At 41.7% G+C, this 17,992-nt stretch overlaps 1 long non-coding RNA gene across 1 annotated transcript in view; it reads right to left on the bottom strand.

Annotated features, from left to right (window-relative positions):
• Positions 1 to 17,992, bottom strand: part of LOC143435281 (uncharacterized) — a 28,098-nt gene that overhangs the window by 9,543 nt on the left and 563 nt on the right. The gene's annotated exons all lie outside the window — the stretch shown is intronic.

Genomic DNA, 17,992 nt, shown 5'->3' with positions numbered 1-17,992 from the left:
GCCAGCCCAGGCTACTATACCCAGCAAAACGCTCAATTATCATAGATGGAGAACTCAAGATATTCCATGACAAAACCAAATTTACACAATATCTTTCCACAAACCCAGCATTACCAAGGATAATAGCAGGAAAGCTCCAATACAAGGAGGGAAATTATACCCTAGAAAGAGTAAGAAAGTAACCCTCTTCCAACAAATCCAAAAGAAGATAGCCACACAAAGATAACTTCACCTCTAATAACAAAAATAACAGGAGACAACAATCACTGTTCCTTAATATCTCTTAACATCAATGGACTCAGTTCCCCAGTTAAAAGACATAGGCTAATGGACTGGATACATAAACAGGACCCAGCATTTTGCTGCATATAGGAAACCCACCTCAGTGCAAAGACAGACTCTACCTTAGAGTAAAAGGCTGGAAAACAATTTTTCAAGCAAATGGTCCTAAGAAACAAGCTGGAGTAGCCATTCTAAAATCTCCAGCCTGAGAACACAAAGGGGGGTGGGAGGGACTCATGTCTCCACCCGTGGGGGTGGCCTTGCCAGGCATCAGTGGAAGTGGACAGTCTTGGTACCTGAAAGTTTGGATTCCCTAGTGTTGGGGAATTGCAAGAGCAGGGAGGTGGGAATGAGAGGATGGTGGGAGCACACCCTCATAGGAATTGGAGGGGGGAAACGGGGTAAGGGGTTAGGCATCAGTAGAAGTGGAGGGCCTAGGTGCCCGAAAGTTTGGATTCCCTGATGTTGGGAAATTTGAGAGCAGGAAGGCAAAAATGGGAGGATGGTGGGAGCACAACCTCATAGAAACTCCCAGAATTATATGGATTAGACATGACAGAGGCAGGCTACCAGAAGACTAGATTCCAGAATTCAAACAAACAATTATCTTGATACTAAAAATTGTTTTGAGAATTGTATATTGCAGAATACATAGCCTTGGTGTATCTACTCATCAGGCAAGCTGAGCAGACCTGCTCGAACCTCTGATGTCCTGGAATTCCAGCTGGATGCAGTGAAGACACAGCATCAGAGGCTTATCAATTTACTCCTCCCCCAACCCCTCTTCTAAAGTCTCAACACCCATAATCAGCTTGAAGAAGTTAATGAAGAGTCGGCGCCCCTATTCCCTGGGCTTGGGGACTGAGGTGGTTAATATTGGGCTGTCTTTCTAGGGAAAAGTAGTGGTTTTGGTGGAACAGGGAGGATTAGCTAGGATTTATTGCATAGCCATAACCTACTGGTAGAAATATGTATAATTGTTATTAAGATGAAGTTATAATTTCTTACATGGTACAAAATTTACTTTGATTTCAAATTTAAGGTCTTCATTGGTACAAGCTTCTTATTAATATAAAAGTGAGATGAATATTGTTACTATCATAGGTATTGTGTCTGTATAACACATTTAGGAATAAAAGGCTTAGACCCAGTCCTTCTTTAACATTTTTAACTTATTTGAGATGGTTAGACTGTGAGTTAAGGGCCTATAGCAAATTCATGGCTTTGAGTTTATTGTTAGGGTGTTTTCTATATTTTCTTTAGAAATAGCTGAGAGGAGTTAACAGACAACAGTCCAGATTGCCTTACATAAATAGTTGGTTTTCAAAACATCAGAAATCCACAGAATTGATGTTACAAACATTTCTGTATTAATGTTCATTTTGATTAGAGACCTGTCTGCTCCTGACAGCTTCCTGTCTTGGATTCTATGAAGAAATTGAGCATCTCTGGAGTTATTCCAAATGTGGTGAGTCAGCCACTAGGCAAGAATTGCCTCTTTCCATCTACAGACAAATCACTGTCCAGAAAAGGACACACTTGCAGAATAGTCGACTGATTATATCTGCCAAGACAGACTAATCAGCCCTAAATAATTCTGCATCACTAGGTCTGTCAGATGATCCTGGGCCAGAAGTCTGAAGATCAGATGCTCCAACGTTCTGTAGTATAGGAACTGTCCAGGTGTCCAGCGGTCTCTATAAATTGGCTATGTTTTAGAAGCTATGCTTTGTGCTTCCCATAATTTCAGTTAACTCAGTCATTCTGGATTTCTGATAGGGTTGAAAACTTATAGTCTCATAGCCAATCCTTGCTATTTACTTTGAGAGAAAAGATTTGAGAGGATGGTTTTCAGCTGACATTCATCCTAAAGCCAAGAAAAAAAAAAGCCAGGTTCAGAACTAAGTCTTTTATTTAGGAGAGATGACAGAGGTTCTGCTTAGTCAATAAAATGATGGACTGGGTATTAGGTCTATCTTGCACCTTACTGACATAAATTGGCATAGTTATGCTCTAACTGTACTTTGAGAAAAAAGTTTTATTTTAACAGGAAAGGTGATATGTAGGAGGAGCTAAGGTGGGAGGAGTAAGGAGAAGAGGAGGAGAAGGAGAGGAGGAGCTAGGTGATGAAAGAGAAGAGGGGGGGCAGACATGGAGGCAGATGTTCACATGTCTCCACCAGTCAAAGATAGTTGATATATCTAGGTTGGGTATTAGGTCACACTTCTGATTGATATTGAGCATTACCAAATTTATAAAGCCATTGGTTAACATTTAAAAAAATTGTATAAAAGCAAAAAGGAGAAGGGGGTATGGGATAGGGGTTTTCTAGGGAGGGGAAATGGGGAAAGGGGATGGCATCTGCAATGTAAATAAAATATCCAATAAATAAATAAATATAAATAAAGGAAAAAAATAAGCAGCAAGAGATAGGTCCAGTGGCACATGGATATAATCCCAGCACTTGGGAGGTGGAGGCAGGATCAGGAGTTCAAAGTCACTCTTGACTTGATTGCAAAGCAAGCTTGAGGCCCACCTATTAATTCAGCTCTTGAGAGGCAGAGATAGAGGTTCCCTGGAGCAAGTGGGCTACAGGGGGTGAATCTGTGAGTTTATGTCTAAGCAAGAGACACTGCCTCTATGTATGGTGGGGAATGGTTGAGGAGGACACCCATGTCAACCTGTGGCTTCCACATGCACACACATATAAGTACATGCATTCCTGAACACAGGCTTAGGTCCTGATGTGTCTGAACACACACACACACACACACACACACACACACACACACACACACACACACACACATGCATGCACTCACAACACAAGTATATGCAAGAGAAGAGTGAATAAAGTGCTCCCTGAAGACAGAGGTTAGGGTATAACATGAAAATTCTAGTGCTGGGGTAGGCTACCCCCTTTAAAGTATTGGTTAGAGAGATTCCTGAGGCCCTCCCCGCAACAATATAGGAAATAGCTGTTGCTGTTGGTTGTTCAGGGGAACTAGAAGGTAAGACCCTATTGCTGAAGACACCACATACACTGAGGACATAGAAATGCTGGACTTGAACTACAATACTGACCAGCCAGGCAAGGTAAGCCCACTGATTCAATAGTGGCAAGTCCATTGTGGAAGTAACCAACTACTTCCCAATTTGATCTGATCCCTGCTCCACTGGAAAGAGTTCACATGTGGCTCTGTAGACCAAGTTAAAAAGTACATGTCTGAGGCGGCCTAAGGCCTTAGTGGGACACTACTTTGGTTAGTTTGCTAAATAGACATGATGTGCCTATCAAAATACCTTCTAAACAATTGTTTATGACCATAGAATGCTACTGTTATCAGTTTCAGTTAGAGAACTTTCTTTCAGTAGTAGTCACTGGTGACTGCAGAAACTCAGGATTGTCAGAGTACTAAAAATAAATGATGGTTGAACATCTAGTAACAAATGGGACACACTCATCATGCTTGCCAAGGTCCAGGAGACATTTTGGAAGAAGGAGGAGGAGGAAGAAGAGGAGGGCAGTTTGAAAAAGTGATGGGGAAGATGTGTGGGCTGCTGGGCTGCCAACTTCTGAAATCTCTCAAGGGTTTCTAACCCAGACCTAAGGTTGTGTAGGTCTGTCCATGGTCTGAACCGAGGGACACCTGCCGGACACTGTGATGTGCACTATCAGCTGCTCTACTAAGCAAGTGACAATGTTCTCTGCAGTGACAACTCTTTTGGAAGAATTCCAGTCCCTCTCCTGTCTCTGAAACATGCTTCATGTTCTAATCCTCGTCAGGTGGCAAAAACACTGGCTCTCAGAGAATCTGGGTGAGGGAAGTCACACTACACTGCTTTCTCTTCTCCACTGACATCCAGCTGTCTAGCTACAAATGTGACTTCTGTCTTGCACATCCCATCAGATAGCACTGCCAGATCAGGGCACGGCCACGTTCTCCATTCTGTGCCCTACTGGATTCTATAATTGACTTCTATTTTTATTTTGTTTCATTTTCCTTTATTCTTGACACAGGGTCTCATATATACTGGCCTTGGATTTGCTATGGAGTTGAGAATGACTTTGAGCTTTTGATCCTCCTGCCGCCATTTTCAGAGTGTTGGGATTACACCACATTCAGCTCTATAACTATTTTTAGAGTCCTGGCATCAGTCCTCCCATTGGTCTAGACTCAGAAAACACATGGGGACATCAGAATCCAGGTAGGGAGAGGTGCCAGTGATCTCCAGAATGGCAGGTGACTAAAGTTAATAGCAAGTCAGTGCACATGTTCAGAATATCTAGAAGGGGGTGTCTGAATATTCCCAACACACACACACACACACACACACACACACACACACACACACACACACACTCTTAGTTGAGATGATGATAGTGTGGATTACCCTGATCTGGTCATTAAACAGTGCATACAGATGTGTCCACAGCACATTGTAGAATTATCAAATGGGAGGAGGGGAGCTGAAGAGATGACTCAAAAGTTAAGACTACTGGCTGCTCTTCAGAGGACCTGGGTTTGATTCCCAGCACCATGCAGTGGCTCACAATGGTATGTAATTCCAGTTCTAGGGAAAGTGACACCCTCTCCTGGCCTCTGTAGGAACTAGGCATATATGTGGTGTACAGATATATGTGCAGGCAAAATATCCATACACATTTTTTTTTTAATCAAAATCTGGAACTGTATGTAGCAAGTGGTTTATGCCTGTAATTGTTAACGCTCAGGAGGTAAAGACTGAAGGACCTGAAGTTTAAAGCTACATAGTGAGACTGTATCTAAAAACAAACCCCCAAATAATCAAAATGTAGATATAACATTTTAATAAATTTTCCTGCTCTAAAAAAAAATCCAGAAGTCCATAAAACCAGAATTTTAAGGGACTTATTTTAGATTCAATTGAGATAAAGGACTTTATGAAATTTAGTTTACCTTTATTCTGATTAGGGTTTTGAATGATCTAGCTCTGATATTACAGGGTCACTGCCAGCTCGTTTGCATGCTAGTACCCACATGGGGAGCAGAAAGCTCTGGATTGTAACCATCAAGACCAGCCCCTCAGATGCTTAGACCTAACAGAACTCCAGAAGCTTCCTCTTACTGTACTGCTGAGAAAACTGACTTTGACAATGTCCATTTCTGGGCACATTACTGGATTTTCATGTGTTAGAAAGTGGCCACTCAGCTCTCTGAGCTGCTTGCTTTATTACAAAGTGTTGGTTTCAGGTCCGAAGCTGTGTAGTCTGTAGGGGAACAGGTCAGCCATTATCAAGTTGACCTTATTAGGGTAACGAGGGGATCCAGGAGATGAGTCTGGGAACATTCAGGCCCTACCTGCTAACAACAGATCACTCATCCCACTTCCCCCGCCCTGACTTTAGTGCTTTAGACCAATGGTTTTCAATCTGTGGGTCGTGATCTCTGTGCGGGTGTGTGTGTGTGTGTGTGTGTTAATGACCCTTTCATAGGGGTCACATATCAGATATTCACATTATGACTCCTAACAGTAGCAAAATTACAGTTACGAAGTATGGACAAAATTTTATGGTTGGTTCACCAGGACACTAGGAACTGTATTAAAGGGTGGCAGCATTAGAGAGGTTGAGAACCACTGCTCCAGATGACGATGACTTAGGAGGCTTTATTATAGAGTTGCTTGGTGAAGGAGGGAAGCCAAGTAAGTTTATTTAATCCTCTCCACCAAAGTGAGTTAAAGAGGCCCGTTAAAGGGCTTCAGATCTAAAAGCAGAAAGTTACTACCCCCTAGTGGACAAAGAGCATGGGGTCTCTCGATCCAGAAGTTAAAACTTGGATTTTCCTGGACCTGAATTTGTCGGAGAACAACGACCAAGCCACTACTTCATACTGCCCTTCCGTAAACAGCACCGCATACATTCCAGCTTGGTTGTAGACTTATGCACTGTCCCTCTGTGCCCTTCCCCAAGCCTGCCAGCCTGCCAGTCTGCCAGCCTGAGCAGGCCCCAAGGAGCTTTTACCACAACAGACCAAATAATAGGACCAGGGAGGCGTTGCAGAAATTAACAAATAGCAATAGGACCTGGGAGGCGTTGCCTTGGAGACCTGCAGTCTGCCACAGGAGCTGAGTTGAATAGATTGCCTGCTGAGCTTGTTTGAAACAGATTGGAATTAAAGATGTGCACTAAGGGTGTGTCTGTACTCTAGCCTGAGGGATTAAAGGTGTGTGCTACACATAACACAATCTTGGGGTTCACAGTGTGATCAGTTATCCTGAAACAACTTCAGGCAAGCACTCTACCACTCAGTTATATTCCCAGCCCTTTTGTGTGCTTTTGTTTGTGAGACAGGGCTGGCCTCACACTCATTACATAGTAGAATCTGGCTTTGAGTTCCTGATCCTCTTGTCTCCACATCCTGAGAACTAACACTAAAGGTGTGCACCTTCACTCCCAGTTTATGTGGTGTTGGAGATATGTCAGAAATCCTCCTCTTATATAACATTTATTACAGTTATTATTGCATGAGGGCATCATATGAGAGAAAGCTGAATATCCCCAAATCTAGTGTGGCTTAAAGATTTATGCATCCTCTTTATAAGAGAGAAGAAAATGAGTGGAGGTCGAGCTCAGTGATGGAGTGCTTGCTGTTCCTTCAGAGGATTCAGTTCCCAGCACTCATGACAGGTGGCTCACAACTGCCTGTAACTCCAGCTCCAAGGGATCTGATGCCATATTTTGGCTTCTGTAGGTACACTTACACACACACACACACACACACACACACACACACACACACACACACAGAGAGAGAGAGAGAGAGAGAGAGAGAGGGAGAGAGAGAGAGAGAGAGAGAGAGAAAATCAATTAAAAAGAAGGGGAACATATATACACATATATGTGGATGTAACCCAGAGAGTATGAATTATGGAAAGATGACTGGGCTCTTATGTGAACAAGTAATAGCTTGTCTGGAAAACTCTTGTCTCTTCCTATCTTTTTTTTTTTTTTTTTTTTTTTTTGGTTTTTCGAGACAGGGTTTCTCTATATAGCCTTGGCTGTCCTGGAACTCACTCACTCAGTAGACCAGGCTGGCCTCGAACTCAGAAATCCGCCTGTCTCTGCCTCCCAAGTGCTGGGATTAAAGGTGTGCGCCACTAAAGCTATGCAGGGTTTTCATGATGGCTGAGTTGGATCTGGAGGCTGTTTTTGATTAGAAGATATTCTTCAGAGAGGGTCTCCTTTATGCATTCATGGTTCCCTTGGGATTGAAATCATCATCAGACTAATGTAGGATATTTGAGGGTTATATTTCCTGCTCATGTCAGAATTTAAAATGAGAGTTGATTTTACTGCAGTACTCAAATACATATTATCCTCTCTCTTCATCAGTTGAAACTGAGATACAATCTGATGGCCTGCTGTAAGGATACAACAAAGAACAGAGCCCAAGGCCTGGACAGAATCATCGGTCTACTTTTTTTGGTTTTTTTTGAGACAGGGTTTCTCTGTGTAGCCCTGGCTGTCCTGGAACTCACTTTGTAGACCAGGCTGGCCTCGAACTCAGAAATCCATCTGCCTCTGCCTCCCAAGTGCTGGGATTAAAGGCGTGTGTCACCACCGCACGGTCTACTTTTTAAATAAGCTACTTCTGAGACCTTATATAAGGACACTACAGATATTTGTCTGTTTGTGACTTAGTTATATTAGCAAAATGTCCTCAAGGTTTGTCAGTGTCATTTTCTAAAAGCTGTATACTGTCCCATTACTAATTAAATTTTAAAACTTATTTGGTTGTGGGGTTGGACACATTTCATTCCAGAGCCTAGAAAGCATGCTCCACTCCAGAGCAGGCTAGGATATAGAGACTCTTCCAAAAATAAACAAATAATTAAATAAATAGATAAATAAAATAAAAAAGCTTACTCTAGCCAGGGAAGCAGATAGGGTAACTGAAGCTCTTCACCCTTCCCCTGAGTCTCATCCCCAGCACTGCGCAGACTACCTCTCCTTGCTCTCTTCCCCCATTCCTGAGAGACTAAGCAGATCCTGGTGGAACACCCTGCTTTCCTCTCTCCTGTGTACCCAATAGCTCCCTACCCCCAGCTCAATTCCCAGCTCTCAATACCTATAAACACATTTTACCTGAGATCCCTGAGTAGGCACACCTACCAGGATCTCAGAAAATTTTTCCTACCACAACACATAGCCACCACATTCTCTTAAGAACCAGATAGGTCAACAGAAACCAAGGAACAATACACTCACTCAACAAAGACAAGATCAGATATCAGAACCAAGTATTACAATCTTCCCAAACCCAGATACAGAGACATCAGCATGAGACCACAACATCCACCAGGACAGTATGTCTTCACTAGAGCCAAACAACCCTACCACAATAGGCCCTGGGTATTGTAAAACAACTGAAGCACAAGGAAAAGACATTAAAATAGCCTTTCTGAATATGATCAAGGAAATGAAATATCCTTTAAAGAAATCTATGACAACACAAACAGTGGAAGAAAATGAGTAAAACAGCTTAAGATGTGAAAGTGAAAATAGAATCAATAAAGAAAACCCAAACTGAGAGAAATCTGGAAATGAAAAATGTAGGAACTGAAACAGGAACCTCAGAGGCAAGCCTCACTGACAGAATACAAGAGATGGAAGAGACTGTCAGGCACTGAAGACAGGATACAAGAAATGGAACCTTAGCCAGGCGGTGGTGGCACACGCCTTTAATCCCAGCACTTGGGAGGCAGAGGTAGGTGGATTTCTGAGTTCGAGGCCAGCCTGGTCTACAGAGTGAGTTCCAGGACAGCCAGGACTACAGAGAAACCCTGTCTCGAAAAACAAAACAAAACAAAAAAAAGGAACCTTAACCAAAGAAAAACACTAAACCAAAAAATAAAAACATCCTTGTACAAAATACTAAGAAAATCTGGAACAACGAAAAGATCAGACCTACAAATAATAGAAATAGAGGAAGGAGTAGGAGCTGAGATGGAAGGCTGTGGTGATTTGAGTAAGAATGGCCTTCATAAACAAGGTGGTGGTGGTATATACCTTTAATCCCAGCACCTGGGAGGCAGAGGCAGTCACTAAGTTCGAGGCCAGTCTGGTCTACAGAGTTCCAGGACAGCCACGGCTGCACAGAGAAACCCTGTCTTGAAAAATCAGAAAAAAAAACCAAACCAAACCAAACCACTGAAAAACAAACCCAAAACAAAACAAGACAAGACAAGACAAGACAAAACAAAACAAAACAAAAAGAGGCTCATAGATTTGACTGCCTCTTAGGCATGACGCTTTTGTACACCAAGCTGCTGTGTAAAGTTAACCCTATTGTTACTCAAATGCTGATTTCTCTGCTTTCATATCTTGTTTCAATTCAGACATAGCATTGTAATGCCTGTCTGGCAAGAATCTCCTGTCTCAAGTTTGTGTAAACAATTCTTATCATTTATTTTCTGCCTTGTCAATAAATGCTGATCACCCAATAGCTGGGCAGAAGGAAGAATGGGTTTGACATCTGCCTGCCAGAAGAAGAGAAAATGAGAGAGGGAGATTGAGGTAAGCCAGGAGAATGGATAGACTGGAGCCACGAGGAAGGGGTTCAGAGAGAGCATAGAAACACACCTGAAGGTCAAAGAGCAGGGAATAATAAGAAGCAAGTATACTGGGGCCATGGCTGGGAGGTAGCCAGATTAGTTTAGAGATTAAGGTAGATTATTTAACTGCTCAGTGATTGAAGTGCAGTTTTAAATACATCTTGGTTTCTGATGTGTTTATAAAAAGATAAAGAGATATAGAATATGTTCTATGGGGGGGGTGTGGTGAGGTATGGGGGAAGGGGATGTCTCAGCGGGCCCATGCCAAGGCATCACTTCCCACTGAGGGACTAGCCACATGACACATGACAGTATAGTATAGAATAGAGTTTATTCAGGGCATGGGGAGTGGAGTTAAGAGGGTAGTAGAGGCAGAGAAAGGGAGAGGAAGAGAAATAGAGAAGTAGAGGCCAGCCATGAGCACTTGGAGAGAGGGGACAGAGGGGGAGCAAGAAGGCAAGAGAGGAGGAGATCAAGAGAGCAAGAGAGAGGAGGGAGCAAGCAGCCCCTTTATAGTGGGCCAGGCCCACCTGGCTATTGCCAGGTAACTGTGGGGAGGAGCATACCTGGCTGTTGCTAGGTAACTGTGGGGCAGAGTTCAGACAGAATGCTAACAATTTCTCTGTCTGGTTTTTGGGGACTAGCATAAGTTAGAAAAAGACAGGCACTGGATCAGTTAACACACTACATATATTAAAATCAATTTCTCCCTCCCTCTTTCCCTTCCTCTCTCCTTCTCCCTGCTTCCTGCAGATCTCAATATTGAACTCTCAGCTACTTCTCCAGCATCATGTCTGCCTGGATGTTACCATGCTCTCCACAATGATGACAACAGATTAAACTTCTGAACCTGTAAGCCAGCCCCAATTAAATGTTCTCCTTTATAAGCATAGCTGTGGTCATGGTGTTTCTTCACAGCAACAAAACACTAAGACAAAGACACAGAAAGTATTTTCTTTTTTCTTTTTCTTAAAGATTTATTTATTTATGTATATCTCTCAATATCAATGGTCTTAATCTGACTCCCCCCCCCCCCAAATACACAGACTAATAGAATGGATGCAAAACAGGATTCATCCTTTTGTTGCATCCAAGAAACACACATAAACTTCAAGTACAGTATAACTGCTGGGTAAGAGGATGGAAAAAGATATTCCAAGCAAATGGACCTTAGAAGCAAGCTGGTGTAGTAATTTTAATACCTGACAAAACAGACTTTAAACCAAGGCTATTTTAAGAGGCAAGTTTACAGTACTAAGGGCCTACATTAAAGAACAAAATAAACAACAACAACAAAACTGGAGAAATCTCATATTAGTAACTTAACAGCACACCTGAAAGCTCTAGAACAAAAAGAAGAAATCACACCCAAAGGAATAGGCAGCAGAGCCGGGCAGTGGTGGCACACGCCTTTAATCCCAGCACTTGGGAGGCAGAGGCAGGTGGATTTCTGAGTTTGAGGCCAGCCTGGTCTACAGAGTGAGTTCCAGGACAGCCAGGGCTACACAGAGAAACCCTGTCTTGAAAAACAAAAACAAACAACAAACAAACAAACAAACAAAAAGGAATAGGCAGCAGAAAATAATGAAACTCAGGGCTGAAATCAATAAAATAGAAACAAACAAACAAACAAACAAAAAAACCCAAACAAAACAATACAAAGAATCAATGAAACAGGGAGTTGGTTCTTTGAGAAAATCAGTAAGTCTTGCAAAGCCTTATCTGAATTAACTAAAAGGCAGAGAGAGAATATCTAATTAATAAAATCAGAAATGAAAAAGAGAACGTGACAACAGACACTGGAGAAATCCAAAGGCTCATAAGGACACACTTAAAAACTGCGTACCACCAAATTGAAAAACTAAAGGAAATGGATAAGCTTATCAATATGTACCACTTACCAAAGTTAAATTAGGACCAGATAAGCAATTTAAACAGACCTTAACCCCTACAGAAATAGCAGTAATTAAAAGTTTCTCACCCCCCCAAACAACCAAAAATAAAAACAAAAAACAAAACAAACAAACCCACAAAACAAAAAACAAAACAAAAAAATCCCAAACCAAACCAAACCCAACCCAACCCAACCCAACCCAACCCAACCCAACCCAACCCCAAGGCCAGAATTCTACATGTTCAAAGAATTAATGCCAACACTTCAAATTATTCCACAAAAACAGAAACAGAAGGAACACCGCCAAATGTGTTTTATGAGGCTACAGTTATCCTGGTACTCAAATCACATAAAGAACCAACAAAGAAAGAGAATTACAGACCATTTCCCTTATATTTGCAAACTGAATCCAAGAACACATGAAAAAGATTATCTAAGTAGGCTTCATCCCAGAGTTGCAGGGATGGTTCAATATATATAAATTGAAAAACATAATCCACCATATAAACAAACTGAAAGTGGAAAAGCACATGATCCTCTCATTAGATACAGAAAAGATCTTTGACAAACGTCTAACACCCCTTCATGATAAAAGTCTTGGAGAGACTGGGATACAGGGGCCACACCTCAACATAATAAATGCAGTTTACAACAAGTCCATAGCCAACAACAACTTAAATGGAAAACTCAAAGCAATTCTACTAAAATCAGGAACAAGAAAAAGTTGTTCACTTTGTGCATTTTCAACATAATGCTTGAAGTCTTAGCTAGAGCGGCAAGACAACTGAAGGAGATCAAAGGGGATACAAATTGGAAAGGAAGAAATCATAGTATTTTTATTTGCAGATAATATGATGTATATATAAGTGATCCTAAAAATTCCACCAGGGAGCTAATACAGCTGATAAATACTTTCCTTTTTTTTTTTTTTTTTGGTTTTTTGAGACAGGGTTTCTCTGTGTAGCCCTGGCTGTCCTGGAACTCTGTAGACCAGGCTGTCCTGGAACTCAGAAATCCGCCTGCCTCTGCCTCCCAAGTGCTGGGATTAAAGGCGTGCACCACCACCGCCCGGCCAAATACTTTCAACAGAGTGGCTGAATATGACAGTAACTCACAAAAATCAGTAGCCCTCCTATATGCAAATGACAGACTAAGAAAGAAAAAAACACACTTCACAGTAGCCTCAAATATAAAATATTTTGGGGTATGTTGTGGTAAATCTCTGACCCAAACATGTCCGGTCAAGGAAAACACAACTCAATATTTATGATTATAAACTGCAAGCCTTGGATTGGGCAGATTTACCATTGTACTACTCTATTCCCCAGCTATGAGAGCCCTTAAAACCTGCGGTTTTCTAAGCCATGTTCTTCTCCTCCTCCTTGTCCTTCCACCAACGGCTCCAATGGCTCCTCTCGCTCTTCTGGCCCTCCGTGTTCTCTCTCCTGTCCTCTCCTCTCCTCTGCCTCTTTCTTTCTCTCTCTCTCTCTCCCCCCCCCCCGTGTTCCTCTCCTCTTCCTCTTTTTTCTCTCTCTCTCTCTCTCTCTCTCTCTCTCTCTCTCTCTCTCTCTCTTTCCTCCTCCTCCTCTTCAGACTCCTCCTCTTCTGACTCCTCCCCTTTTTCCTCCACCTCCCCTTCTACTGCCCAATCACTGGCTCTAGCCTTTATTTTACAAATTCAATTGGACAGAAGGTTCACAAGCTTCACTCCTCCTCTGCAGCCCCTCCCAGGAGTGGAAATACCATGAAAACAAAAGGCTGGGGCTGTCCACCACAGGGGTAACTTTAACCAAGCAGGTATAAGACTTGTATGATAGAACTTTAAGACATTGAAGAAAGAAACTGAAGAGCTCAGATGAAAAGATCTCTCATGCTCATTTTTCTGTAGGATAAATATAATAACAATAGACTACCAAAAGCAATGTACAGATTTAATGCTATTCCCATAAAAATTTCAATACAATTCTTTACAGATTGTGAAAAGAGAGTTTTCAGTTTCATATGGAATTACACAAAAATTCAGAGGAGATAAAACAATCTGAATAATAAAAGAAGTGCTAGAGATATTACCATTCCTGATTTCAAGTTGTACAACTGAAGTATAGTAATAAAAACAGCATGGTACTGGCACAAGAATAAACATGTTGATTAATGGAATTGAACTGAAGACCCAGATATAAATCTATACACCTATGGACATCTGATTTTTGATAAAGAAGTCAGAAATACTGGACATCATCTTCAACAAATGGTGCTTATCAAACTGGGTAGCTGCATGTATAAGAATCTAAATAGATCCATAATTATCAACTTACACAAAACTCAAGTCCAGATGGATCAAAGGCCTCAACATAAAGGGCTGGAAAAATGGCTCAGTGGTTAAGAGCACCACTGCCCTTTCAGAGGTCCTGAGTTCAATTTCCAGCAACCACATGGTGGCTCACAACCATCTGTAATGGGATCCAATGCCCTCTTCTGGTGTGTCTGAAGACAGCTACGGCGTATTCTACAAGTAGAATAAATAAATCTTTAAAAAAATCTTAAAAAAAAAAAAACCAGATAAAGTGGGGAATAGCCTTGAACTCATTGGCACAGGAAAAGACCTGAACTGAACACAGATAGTGCAGGCATTAAGATCAACAATTAATAAATGAGACTTCATGAAACTGAGATACTTTTGTATGGTAAAGGATATTGTCATTCAGACAACGTGGAGCCTACAAAACGGGATCAGATTTAAAAAAAAAAATTATTAATCATTCCATTCATTTACATCTCAAATGATATCCCATTTACCCCCTCCACCAATCCCCCATCCCATGGTATCCCACTTCCTGGTTACCCCTCTGCCATCCCCCGATTCCACATCTGCCCTCCCCTCTCCCTTTTGCCTGTATGAGAGTGCTTCCCCCACCCACCCACCCTCTCTGCCCCACCACTCCAGCATCTCCCTACTCTGGGGCATCAAACCCCACTCCCCCCGCCCCTTGGGACCAAGGGCCTTTCCTCCTGTTGCTGTTGGGCAAGGCCATTCTCTACTACATATGTATCCGATGTCAAAGATACCTTTAGGTACACTCCTTGGTTGGTGGTCTAGTTTTTGGGAGTACTGGGTGGTCAGGCCAGCCTATATTGGAACAGATTTTTATCTAGTATACATCTGATAGTGGGCTAATATCCAAAATATATAAAAGTAAAAACAGTAGGTATGAAGAAAAGAAATAACCAGACTCTTCAAAATAGGAAACTCAAATGGATGAGAAACACATAAAACATTGTTCAATATCCTTAGCCATCAGGGGAATGCAAATCAAAACTATTTTGAGATTTCATATTACGTCTGTCAGAATGGCTAAGATCAATAAAACAAGTGACAGCTTATTTTGGCTAGGGTGTGGAGTAAGAAGAACACTCATTCATTGCTGGTGGGAGTGCAAACTTGTACAGCCACTGCAGAAGTCAGTAAGTGGTTCCTTAGAAAGAATGGAATCCATCAACCCCAGGATCCAGCCATACCACTCGTGGGTATAAACTCAAAGGACACTTTATCTTACCAGAAAGACACTTGCTCAGCCATGTTCATTGCTGTTCTATTCATAATAGCAAGAAACTGGAAACAACCAAATGCCTCTTCACCCAAGAATACATAAAGAAAATAAAATGTAATACATTTACACAATGGAGTATGTCATTAAAAAATGGACTCAGCCCCCCCCCCCAAAAAAAAAAAACCCAAAATCATGAAATCCAAAGGTAATTGGATGGAACTAGAGAAAAAAAAAAAAAAAAAAAAAAAGAAAACCCTGAGTGAGTGTATTCCAGACCTAGAAAGAAAATATGGTAAGCATTCACTTATATATGGATATTAGTTAGGGTTTGATTGCTGTGAAAAGACACCATGGCCACCGCGACTCTTTAAAGGAACAGTTAACTGGGGCTGGCTTACAGCTCAGAGGTTTAGTTCATTGTCGTCACGGCAGGAAACACAGTGGCATGTAGGCAGACATGGTGATGGAGTAGGAGCTGAGAGTCCTACATCTTGATTCCTGGGCAGTAGGAAGAGGACTGCTTTGAGCTTCTGAGACCTCAAGGCCTACTCTATAGTCATGGACCCCCTCCAACAAGATCACACCTCTTTTCTTTCTCTGCTCTGGATGCTTCTTGATGCCTTTGGTTAAATTATTCCTCATATCTATAATGAAAAACCCTCCCCTCATCCATACATAGGAGTGGGACTAGGTGGGACAGAGATTTCTTCAGGAAAGGGAAATAGAATAGATAGTTATGGATGGGTGGGGGTCTGGAACCAGAGGATCAAGTGGAGAGGAGAAGGGGAGAGGGAGGCAAGGGAGGAAATAGAAGGAGAGACAGATAAAATTAAGGGCCATTTGAGGAGTAGTATGGAAACCTAATACAGTAAAATCTTCCCAAAACATGTACCTATATGGAGGCAATCTAAATGAAACTTTCAAATAATGGGGAAGACAGAACACTAACTGGCTATTTCTTGTCACCAAATGAAGCTTCCAGTACTGGAATTGGGTTACATCTAATTGGGTTGATGGCTAAAGGGGCCTCACAGGAATCCCCAAAGAACTTAGTTTGTTGCCAAGACTATAGGTTGCTCACCATTAACCAATGGCAAGGCCCCATTGCTGATGATAACACCTACAAAACTCATTGAACATGAAGAGGTTGAGGTGGTGCCTACACAGAGCCTTTACTAGTATATTCTAGCATCTTTGGTACAGGAAGGCACTCTGTATGCTACCAAAATAAACATAAACACACGAACCCTGTCATGAACTGATGGACTAGCTTGACTCAATTTTAAGATTAGAAGCCACTTAATGGTGTTGATTGCTTTTAATCACAGCACTTAAGAGGTAAAGTTAGGTGGATCTCCAAGTTCAAGGCCAGCCTGGTCTACAGAGCAAGTTCCAGGACAGCCAAGGATACATTGAGAAACCCTATCTCAGAGACTGCCTCCTCCTGCCCCCAAAAGGATTAGAAGCTATCTTGTTACAAGATCAAACTAAGTTCATTCCTGATTTCTGTAAAATTTGGGTTTGATCATGTCTTGACCTATTGTTTGGAATTTGACGTTTCACATCTTATACCCTGACCTCCACCCCATGATAAGATCCTCTGAAACGCCCCCCACCCCCAACCCTTGACACTTCTCTAGTCTGCAGTTCCTGAGCTGTATAAATCCTACCTTCTCTTGTATTTGATGCTGTTCTTTCAAACCCTGCTTTAGGGAGACAGCCCTGTATGATAAAAAACAAAACTTGCTTAATTCAACTACAGAATTTGGATAATGGTCTTTACTCTCCTTTGGTGGGATTAACAAAACCCTTTGATTTACAATGGTGTCCTGCCTGCAAGATATGTTGGGGTAATAGTTGTACAAACCTGTGGCAGTAACCAACCAATATCTGATTTGACTTAAGGCCCACTCCACAAGATTGTCTCAGATTGATTGGGTGGCCAACAATCTGAGACTAGGAACCTAGGGTTAAATCAAATACTACTATTCTACTAAAGGAGCATAGCAGTAAAATGACTCCTAATGATGTTCTGCTACACCCATAGAGCAGTGCCTTGCTCAGCCATCTTCAGAGAAGCTTCCTGCAGCAGATAGAACAAGTGTACAGATACCCACAGCCAGACATGCATCGTGAGAGACCTTAGAATACTCAGATCTAATTGGAATGTCTCTATCAAGTCTTTCCCGCCATGGTTCAGGAAACACTGTGGAAGAGTTGGCAGAAAGAGTGTGAGAGCCAGAGGGAATGGAGGACACAGAATCAAAGCTCATATGAACCCAGAGACTGAGGCAGCTTGCACAGAGTTTGCACAGGTCTGCATCAGGTTCTTGCATATGTTATGGCTTCCAGTTTTTTTTTTTTTTTTTTTTTTTTAACGGAATTCCCGAGTGTTTGAACAAGTAGGTCTCTGTTTCTTGTGCCTTCTCTTGGGCTCTTTTGTTTTATCCAATTCAGATATGATAGATTTTGCATTATCTTATATTTTATGTTATTTTATTATTAAACCTTAGAAGCCTGTTTTGAAAGGGAGTGGATCCAGATGGAAGGGGAGGTTGAAACTGGGAGGAGTAGAGGGAGGGGAAACTGTATCAGTATATATTATTATGTGAGTAAAGAAATCTATTTTCAATAAAGAAAATAACAATTTAAAAATAAATAAAAACCCTCC

This window comes from Arvicanthis niloticus, chromosome 1 (genome assembly GCF_011762505.2).
Source record: "Arvicanthis niloticus isolate mArvNil1 chromosome 1, mArvNil1.pat.X, whole genome shotgun sequence".
NCBI lineage: Eukaryota > Metazoa > Chordata > Mammalia > Rodentia > Muridae > Arvicanthis > Arvicanthis niloticus.
The sequence above is the reverse complement of the archived record's forward strand: the minus strand, read 5'-3'. Positions and strand labels throughout refer to the sequence as shown.